The following is a 10,175-nucleotide window of genomic DNA, read 5'->3' as shown; positions in this document are numbered from 1 at the left end:
AGAGAAGAATCAAATAGATGCAATAAAAAAATGATAAAGGAGATATCACCACTGACCCCACAGAAATACAAACTACCATCAGAGAATACTATAAACACCTCTATGCAAATAAACTAGAAAACCTAGAAGAAATGGATAATTTCCTGGACGGTTACACTCTCCCAAGACTAAACCAGGAAGAAATTGAATCCCTGAATAGACCAACAGCAGACTCTGAAATTGAGGCAATAATTAATAGCCTACCAACCAAAAAAAGTCCAGGACCAGACGGATTCACAGCCGAATTCTACCAGAGGTACAAGGAGGAGTTGGTACCATTCCTTCTGAAACTGTTCCAATCAATAGAGAAAGAGGGAATCCTCCCTAACTCATTTTACGAGGCCAACATCATCCTGATATCAAAGCCTGACAGAGAGACATCAAAAATAGAGAATTTTAGACCAATATACCTGATGAACATTGATACAAAAATCCTCAGTAAAATACTGGCAAACCGAATCCTTTGGTTGCTTTTAAGAGTTTTTTGGTCTTTGATATTTTGCACTTTCAATTTAATGTTGCTGGAGTTAACTTATATTTTTCTGCTGATGATTCTGTGTGTCATTCAAAGAACTATGTCTCTTCTTGTGAACAGTTTTGACCGTTTTTGTTGAATAATGCTTCTCCCTTTTTTTCAGTGTCTACTTCCAGAACTGGTATCAGATCTACATTTGATTTTGTCATTTTATTCTCCATGTTTTTTAAGAGCTCTTTTATAATTTCTATTTTTTTCTCACTACTGTATTTAGAGTATTTTTTTATTGCTTTCTTCTGGTTTACTTAATTTGTCACCCACTGTCTAATCTGCTTACGGAATGTGTATTGGGTTTCTAATTTCGATGGTTACATTTTTCATTTCTAAATCTCCTCTTAATTCTCTTTGAAATACGTCTTTTATAAAATTCTGATCCATTCTTTCACTATAGTTCTGATTGCTTCTCCCATCTCCTTCATTCTCTTGTTTATTTTGTAGTCTTTCTCAAATTATCCTGTTAGCTCCAGTTTTCTGTTTGATGCCCTTGCAAACTCACCCTTGTTATATTTCATGTTCGCATTGGATTTATACTTTTTATTGTTAATTCATCTCCAGTAGGGTTTGTTTCATAGTGGGTAGTGGAGATGTGTCTGCAGTGGGATTTTGGTTTTGCATTCACAAGGGTTCTAAGAGTATTACTTGTCTGGGCTAGCTAGGTATTCCTTTCTTAGCAGGAAGGTTTCTTTATAAAGTGGGTGGAATAATTTCTGACCATGCATATCTAGTTTCTGAGCTTCCATTTCTTTTTGTTTCCCATCCATGACCTCAGAAGGACAAGTTTTCTTGCTCTTTTTCCCTGCATGGGAACGAAGTTTTGTTGCTTTGATTGGAGGATGGAGTAGCTCTTCATAGCTCCAGGCTCCATGCAGGGGCTTATACCTAACTTCCAACTCCTAGGTGTGACACCTCACTCGAGTGTCAGAACCCTAACTCCTAGATTTGATGTTTGGGTGTAGTACCTACAGGAGGCATAGTCAGTGAACTCCCATTTACTGCAGTCACTTGGCTTTGAGATCATTTCCTATTTCTGGACTCTTGGGGCTTCTCTTTCTTGTTTTCTTTCCAAGCTCAGTTTTATAATTTGTTGCTACTCTTTGCCCATAATTTCTGTTTGTCATGGAAAGGGGGGAACTTGTGTCTTCTCCATCTGCCCTACTCCTAGAAGCTTTTCATGCTTTGCTTTTGTAATTTAAATAAGAGGTAAGAAAAGTCTTCCATTGTTTCCACATACTTCATATTTCCTGGGGTAGTTTAAATAGTCTTTTCAATTGAAGTATTATTGAGACAAAATATTTTTATAACCATGTTATTATCGTGTTTATGACAGGTTTAAAAAGAAAATCATCCGTAGGCTTTCCTTGTAAGGGTAGAAGAGAAAAGAGGCTACATGTGTGGTTTAGAACCAGACAGGGTCCAAACCTTAGCCAGACTCTCCAGCTCTATGGTAGAATCTCCGTGACAGCAGACACTGCTGCCTTGACCCCTATTTAACACCCCGTGCCTGGCACTAAAGCAAGCCAACAATAAATGTTCGTTGAGTGGAAGAATAAGCAAATAACTTTGATTTTCTGAGCCTTTATATATTCGTCGGTAAAATACAAGCGACACGGCTAACATTATGTTAAGTTGTTGTGCAGCTTGGACGTGGTGTATGTAAAGTGCTAGGCACATTGCAGGTGCTAAAGACACTGTCCATGGTTCCAGGCAAAAGAGGAGCCTGGTTTGATTCAGAGAGTGGTCAATGTGGATCATGAGAGATCCTATAACTGGGCTTTTTAGGACCTCTTTTATACTTTGTGAATTTCCCAATCAATGGGATCGTTTTGTTCACCTCCACATATCTACTAATTTATCTGCATCTCTTGGCTAAGCAGGCTGTCAGAATGGAATGTAGTTCTCACGGCCCTGTGCATGGAGTTCTAATCTCCCTGTCCCTCACGAAATGCTCTCCCATATACTCCTTCTCTCACAATTAGTGCTTGTTTTTCCTGCCATCCTTCCACTTTGGAAGGTAGCACCTCGCTTATTATCTGCTGTCATCCTTAGCTTTCCCTCAATATCCTTTGAATATGTCAAAAAGGTCAATTTGGAATCAAATCTTGCCCTCCCTCCCTCCCTTGTTCCTGTAACTACATTGTCTCTGCAACTTGAGGTTACTGCTGAAATAATTTTTATCCTTCAGTGACTTACCTCTGTTATTTGCCTTGCTTTTTATAATTTTAGATCTATGTGTAATTTAGAAGACTTTAATGAAGGGAGTTTATTTGGCTTAGCCTTCTTAATGTATGCACTGATTTGCAACTTGGGAACAATCCAATTAGTCTTTTATTGACTGTCTACCATGTGTCCATGGCTCTGCCAGCAACAGTGGGGGTGCAAAGAAGTAAAAGTTTCAATCTCTGACTTTGAGCAGAGTACAGTTTTACTGGGGGACAAACCAACAAATTATCCTGTAATTCCACCCAGAATTATAGGATATATCAAATAATGTGTAATCAAGTGGCAAGTTACATGACTCAGACTCTGAGGGCCATATGACTCAGAGATCAGTGTGGGCTGAAGTCATCTGTAAAGCTTCATGGGAAAGAAGGGTCTTCACCTGGGCCTTGAAGGACAGGGGAGATTTGAACAGGCAGGAGGGTATTACAGATGGTGGGGCACAAGGAGGCTCAGCATGGTGTTTCTGTAGAGTGGAGAAGAAAATCACTATTACAAAACAGAATTCATACTGGGTGCTTAAGGTGGGCCAATTACTGGAAGCCTTAGTAGGACAAGAGGCACTCTTCTCAAAAGAAAGCATATAAAGAGACAGATTGCAGAGGAAGTATTTCTGTGCCAAGTTAGATCACCTTTGGTCTTCTAGGTCTTATAGCATCCACCAACCCACATAAATTTCATACCCACACCACTGTTCTGGACTGGCCAGTGCCAATTGGAGAGAATTCTCTCTCCATCCAAAACTGCTCAGCACTATAAATAGAAACCCTTACCAACTGAAATTTTGAAAGGGTTTACACCATCTCCTTTAGTTTGTTTTGACTGTGGCTATTGGTTACACACAGCAATGACAACTGTCCTGAGTGGACCTCCTGCCCTTGTGCCGTGTTCTGAGTCTCTCAAACCAGTTGTGACAGTGGGAGAAATTTGAGATACTTGCAATAGAGAACAACCTCTGCTATCGTGCAGAAACCATGTGCCCATGGCATTCCCTGTGAACCATCCTCAGACACGCCCTGCACTGCAGCAGCTTGAGGGCCACTGTCCACTGTCGCATGGCCTACTTGAGCCCTAGGAGTCACCAAATACAAGCCAGCCGTTGGTTAAGAGTAGAGTAGAAAAGAAAGCCATGTTTCTTGTTAGGTAATAGCTGATCGTTATAGGAAATATAGTTATCAGTTTCTTGATTATTTCTTGCTTCTTTTACTGCCTTCACTTTCTTGATCTTTTCTTCCCCTTTTTCTCAGGAAGAGCAAACTCAAGTATTATTTGCTCTTATGAGCTGTTAAGGAACAAAAGATAGTTCCTTCCTCTCCATATAAAGATATCTCAAGTGATTTTCATGGGCAAATCTGTCAGTTTGGATAGGAACAGGCTAAGATGAATCCACAACATTTTACCTTTGGAAAGAATTTGACTTGCTAGATTTTGCTAAACTGTTACAATATCTTCAGTGAGAAGCAATGCTTCACCCAGACTGAAACTCCATGGGGTGTGAAGTAGCTCAAAGAGCTATTCATGAAATCTTTTGGTTTTCTGTCATGATAATGTTTTGAGACTGACATTGACAGCAGGGAGTAATATGCTGAGATGGAAGTTGCTCTTGTTTGAGCTGGAGGACTTAGGAAAGAGGCTGTCCCATGTTTTATTTGCATAGTCTATACGATATGATATGAATTATCAACACACCCACACTTGCACAAACTTGACCTCACGTTGCCCTGGTAACCAAGAAAATGGCCTTATACTCAGCTGAAAGGGATACTGGAAATATAACCCAATAAAAATCAATCACTTAATGGATTAACAACAGCAATAATAATAAAGAAAGAAAGATGTGGCTTTTCCAGACCTTCCTGACTCATGTAGTATATTTGCAATCTCGGTTCCTTTGTCTTCCTCTGCCCATTGTGACACCACAAACGTTGCAGATGGTGGCCAACATTAGACTCTTGCCATTGTCTAAATCTTGACATTAGCTGAATTTATTACCCCTTCCTTAACTGTAAGTGATTACAAGTGGAAAGGCAAATATGTCACAATAAATAAACCAATGAATAGGTGCCTGGAAGAGTCCTCCATTGCTTCCAAGTTATGCAGAAGTTATAAACTGGCCACACTCAAAGAAACTGCTTGGACTACAGGGAACATCACCGGAGTATTGCTTCTGAGTTTCTAGTCATGAATGTGGTCTGGGCTGGAGGCCTGACAGTTGATGCCAGTGCATGAGTGGCATAAAAAGGAGGGTGTTCAAGTAGACTTGGAGTTGCTCGTTATTTTGCTACACTTGGGATCTTTGCTACATGGGACAAGTGGCAAATCTCAGCAATAGCAAGTTGCCTTTTGGTTAAAAGTGTAATTCTTATTTTTATGCAACAGATGGTTATGGTTGTTACTTTTGCTTGAAATAAATCCGTAAGAGAGAAAATAAGCCCACAAGGTCTAGAGGGGAGACAAAAAGTTGAATATTAAGAGCTGAGTCTAATTCCTTACAAGCTGAGCAGGAGTTAGGAGAGATGACCTATTTTTTTTTTAATGACTGTTGGTTTTGTTTTGTTTCAGTTTTGTTTTTATTCTACATAAAGATCACTCTGGGGATCTTTAACAGGCATTTGAGCGACAACTGTTTCATTTTCGGTTTTTGTATTCCTGACTATAACGCCTACTGCTTACAAGTCTCTGATTTAAGAATGGATTGCTCATGCTATGCTGCTTTTTAAAACAAGTCTACCACTTCATCTAATAGGTCCTGATTACATTTGAAGGCTGGTTGGGTGAATAAATTAAAAGGCCCTTCATTGGGTGGTGTAGTATTGATCAGAAGAACAAAAATCTGTTCTTAATGGAGGAAAGAAATGTATCAGGTTAAATCATAAAAGTATAAGACATAGCAGGTTAAAGGGTTTAAGGAGGTTTGACCATGCAGTTCCATGTGCTTCATTTTTTTTATTAAAGGAGCATATATTGGTCTCTGTATTAGCACTGTTTCAAGAGCTTGGCATCTACATAAGCAAAAAAGCAAAATCCCTCTCCTTCTGGAATTTAACTTGTAGTGCAAGAGAGAGACTCCAGGTGTGAATGTAATAAATAAATACATTAATTGCATGTTTAAAGGGATATGCAGAGCAGAAGAAAGAAACATATAAAGCATGGTAGGAAGGACCAGAAGTCCCCAGGGTGGGAGTGGGGAGGAGTTTCAAGATTGCCCAGAATGGGCTGAGAATTGTGTAGAAGGTGAGGTCTGAGCAGAGACTTGAAGTAGGAGAGGGCACAGGAGAGGGAGATATCTGGGAAGAGTGTTCCAGGCAGAAGGAATAGGCAGTGAAAGACCCCAATGCTGGAGCATGCCTGGCACTATCCTGGGAGTAGAAGGAGGCCAGTGTGGCTGGAGTCAGTAGACCAGGGGGCAAGTGAAGTCCAGAGGAAATAAGGGGGCCAGACCACATAGATGTAGGCTACCAAACATCATATTTCACTCTGAGAGAAATGGGGAGCCACACAGAGTTCTGGGCAGAAGATTGATGTCATTTGACTTAACATTTTAAAAGAATTAGTTAAGCTGCTCTGTTACAAATAGAATGTTGTGGGGTCAAAGGTAGAAACCAGAACCAGTTAGAAGGCTATCATAGTAATCTGAACCACGGGAGCAGTCAGGAGGCAGTGGGAAGTGATTAGGTCCTGGGTATGTCTTGAAGGTAGAATCAGCTTGGTTTCCTGATGAATTGACTACTGGGTATGAGCAAAGGAGAGAGAAGAGGATGACACATTTTTTGGCCTGAGTACCTGGAAGATGGAGATGCTATCATGAAAATAGGGGAAGCTGAAGTTAAAACAGGCTTTGAGGGGAGGACCAGGAATTTGGTTGTGGACATGTTGTGTGTAATATATCTATTAGATGTGCAAGTGAATGTCTGATAGTAAGGGTTGGATCTATGAGTCTGGACTTTGGATGAGAGGTTGAACTGGAGATGGAAATTTGATAGTCATAAGTGAGAGGGTGGTATTATGTCCTTGGAACTGGATGCGAAGGAGAAAGGACAAGGTCCAAGAACTGAGCCTTGGGGCACTCCAACATTGAGATGTCCAGGAAAAGGGGTAAATTACAAATGAGACTGAGAAAGCACTGCAAGGGAAATAGAGAAGTGGGAAGAAAGTCAAGATTTTGGTGTCTAGGAAGCTATATTATGGAGGAAACAGTGATCAGTGTGCTGCACTGAGTATTGCAGATGCAGCAAGCAAGATGAGCACCAAGGGTTGACCACAGAATATTGAACCAGAAACAACAAAGGCATCTTTATTTTTATTTTTAACTTTATTAAAATACTGAGTTTTATTTCACATGTATATTTTTGTCTCCCCACCATTTCTATGTCTGACCACTGCTACTACTATGTCTGATCATAACATTCCATACATACTTAAAACCAAGCAAAGAGTGGAGTTCCATCTTTTAAAACTAAACAGGCATTTTGGACAACACATTCTTGGCAATGGAACCTAGACAACATTTATCAAACATAGTAGGGAAAGTTCTCACTCTGCATTATAAAAAGAACAGCCAGATATCAACTGTTACAGAAATGAAATTAGACAGAAAATTTTTGACAAATTGTTTAAACTATTTTCTTAAAGAGACTTCCTCCACTGTCAGAGATCTTGAATAGCCTCTTGGTAAATCCTCCAGAAGCAATTCTTCACTTAATTGAAGAACTCTGCTTCCATTTTGGGAAGAGAACCACCTTTTTCTACATTTGCTTGCATTTTTGCTTTAATGTCTTCTACAGAACTAGGTCCTTTTGGTGTTTTAGGAGTTTTTTTCCTGTTTTATGAAAAATTCTTGTCCTTTTGTTCTTGGTGTTGATGATGGTTTTGAGTCTTTTCAATTCTGATTTGACTTTTGTGCATTTTTTGGCTGGAGTATCTTGTACAGATTTCTTCACTGGTGTTTTTTCTTCAGTTTCCTCATCATCAAAATTATCGTCATCATCATCGTCTTTATCATCACCATCATCTTTATCAGCAGCACGTTTTACTTTTTTCTGTGGAAACTTGCTACTACTTCCAGGGGCAGACTGCTTTCCAGATATACTTAAGAGTCTCACATCCTCTTCTTCTTCATCTTGTGACTCTGCATCTTCCTCCACAACTGCTAAGTGATGTCCACTAATATGCACTGGCTCTGAACCACACTTCAACCATAAGATCACTAGTGGTGTTATTTCAAAGCCTCCAAAGGAAACCGTTGGCTGTACAGACATTTTCAAAACTGCCAGTGCTACTTTAATTGGATTGCCTTCCTAATTCATTGCCTCTCCTTCAACAATGTCCAATTCATCCTTTGCACCGGGCCCTAAACTGACTGTTCTTAAAAATAACTGGTGTTCATTTTCATCATTATCCACCCTAAAGTGGTAATCTTTGTCAGCCTTTAGTTCACAACCAAAAAGATAGTTCTGGGGCCTCAGGGGGCTCGTGTCCACGTACATGCCCGTCAACTCTTCCTTCGGGTGGCAGCACACACTTAGGTGGGACAGAAGGTGGACCGATATAAACAACCACTGCTCAAGAGAACAGCTGCACAGGACGGAATCACACAGGAATGGCATCTTTATTTTTTGAGGATTTTCTTTTTTATTTTTGCCTAGAGGAGAGCAAAGAAACAGGACAGCAGCTAAAAGAGGAGGAAGTTGGGTAAAGAGAATATATGTGTGTGTGTGCACGTATGTATGTGTGTATATATGTGTGTGTATATATATGTGTGTGTATATATATGTGTATATATGTGTGTGTATATATATGTGTGTATGTGTGTGTGTGTGTGTATATATATGGAGAGAGAGAGAGAGAGAGAGTCTTGCTCTGTCGCCCAGACTGGAGTGCAGGGGAACAATCTCATCTCACTGTGACCTCCACTTCCTAGGGTTCAAGCAATTCTCCTGCCTCAGCCTCCTGAGTAACTGGGATTACAGGTATGCACCACCACACCTGGCTAATTTTTATATTTATAGTTGAGACAGGGTCTTGCCATGGTGGCCGTACTGATCTCGAACTCCTGACCTCAGGTGATCCTCCTGCTTAAACCTCCCAAAGTGCTAAGATTACAGGCATGAGACACAATGCCTGGCCAAGAGAAGAATCTTTTTCACATGAGAAAAATAACTCCAGTTTTGTACGCTGATGACAGCAATCTAGTAGAGAAAGAAAAAATGATGATGCAGGAGAGACAGGAAAGAATTGCTTGGATGCTGTGAGTGTCCTGCTGGCTGCAGAGTGGAAGAGTTGCTGAGAGATCCAGCTATGAGGTGGCATGCTAAGGAAAGTAGAAGAAAACTGAAGGAGCCTGAATTCCTAGTCATCATGGAGTTGCCATCTAAGTCCAGGATTGCCTGCTTCTGGATCTTTATTTCTTCAAGAGAAATAAACTCTTTTTTTCCAACATGTTATTAGGAGAAATTTCAAACATATAGGAAACTGGAAATAACTGTATAGCAAACACCTGCCATCTGGTTTCTACAATTAACATCTCTCTACACTTATTCTGATATACCTATCCATCTCTCTATCTATCCATTAATTTCTTATTTTTAGGGCATTTCAAAGTGAGATTCAGACATGAACGTATTTCACCCCTAAACACTTCACAATGTATACTGCTACCTAGAGTTTAATATCTAGTTATAGTTCTTTTTTCTTTAAGATAAAATTTACCTAAAATGAAGTGATCTAACTTTACTGTACTATTTGATGAACTTTGAAAGATGCATGCACCTGTATAACCCAACCTCTATTAACACATGGAACAATACACTTACCCCAGAAAGTTCCTTCAGTCCTGTTTCCAGTAAGCCCCTGCCTCCACCCTATCCCCAGAGGCAACTGCTATTCTGATTTCCTTTTTCATCATTGATTAGTTTTCCCTGTTCTTTAGATAAATGGAATCACATTGTAAATACTCTCTTGTGTAAGGCTTTTTCACTCAGATAAAATGTTTTTGCGATTAAGCCATGTTGTTGTATTTATCAGTAGTTCATGGCTTTCTGCTGCTAAGCTGTATTCCACTGTATGAATATAGTATGGTTTGTTTATCCATTCTGCTATCAGCAGTCACCTGATCTGTTTCCAGTTTCTGCCTATTGTGAATAAACCCATATGAACAGTCTTGTACAATTAGTTTTATGGACATTTGATTTCATTTTCTTGTATGGAATTGCTGGGTCAAGTAATAATGTATTAGTCAGGGTTTTCTAAAGACAGAATCAATAGTGTATATGTGTGTGTGGGTATGTGTGAATGTATGTGAAGAGAGAGAGAGTGAGTGAGTGAGAGAGAGAGAGAGAGAGTGTGTGTGTGTTTATTTTTAAGGAATTGCTTCACATGACTGTGG

The 10,175-nt window shown here is 39.8% G+C and overlaps 1 pseudogene; it reads right to left on the bottom strand.

Annotated features, from left to right (window-relative positions):
- Positions 1-7,409: 7,409 nt before the first annotated feature.
- LOC105538515 lies at positions 7,410-8,397 on the bottom strand (annotated as a pseudogene).
- Between the last annotated feature and the right edge of the window lie 1,778 nt (positions 8,398-10,175).

This window comes from Mandrillus leucophaeus, unplaced genomic scaffold (assembly GCF_000951045.1).
Source record: "Mandrillus leucophaeus isolate KB7577 unplaced genomic scaffold, Mleu.le_1.0 Scaffold193, whole genome shotgun sequence".
Classification (NCBI taxonomy): domain Eukaryota; kingdom Metazoa; phylum Chordata; class Mammalia; order Primates; family Cercopithecidae; genus Mandrillus; species Mandrillus leucophaeus.
The sequence above is the reverse complement of the archived record's forward strand: the minus strand, read 5'-3'. Positions and strand labels throughout refer to the sequence as shown.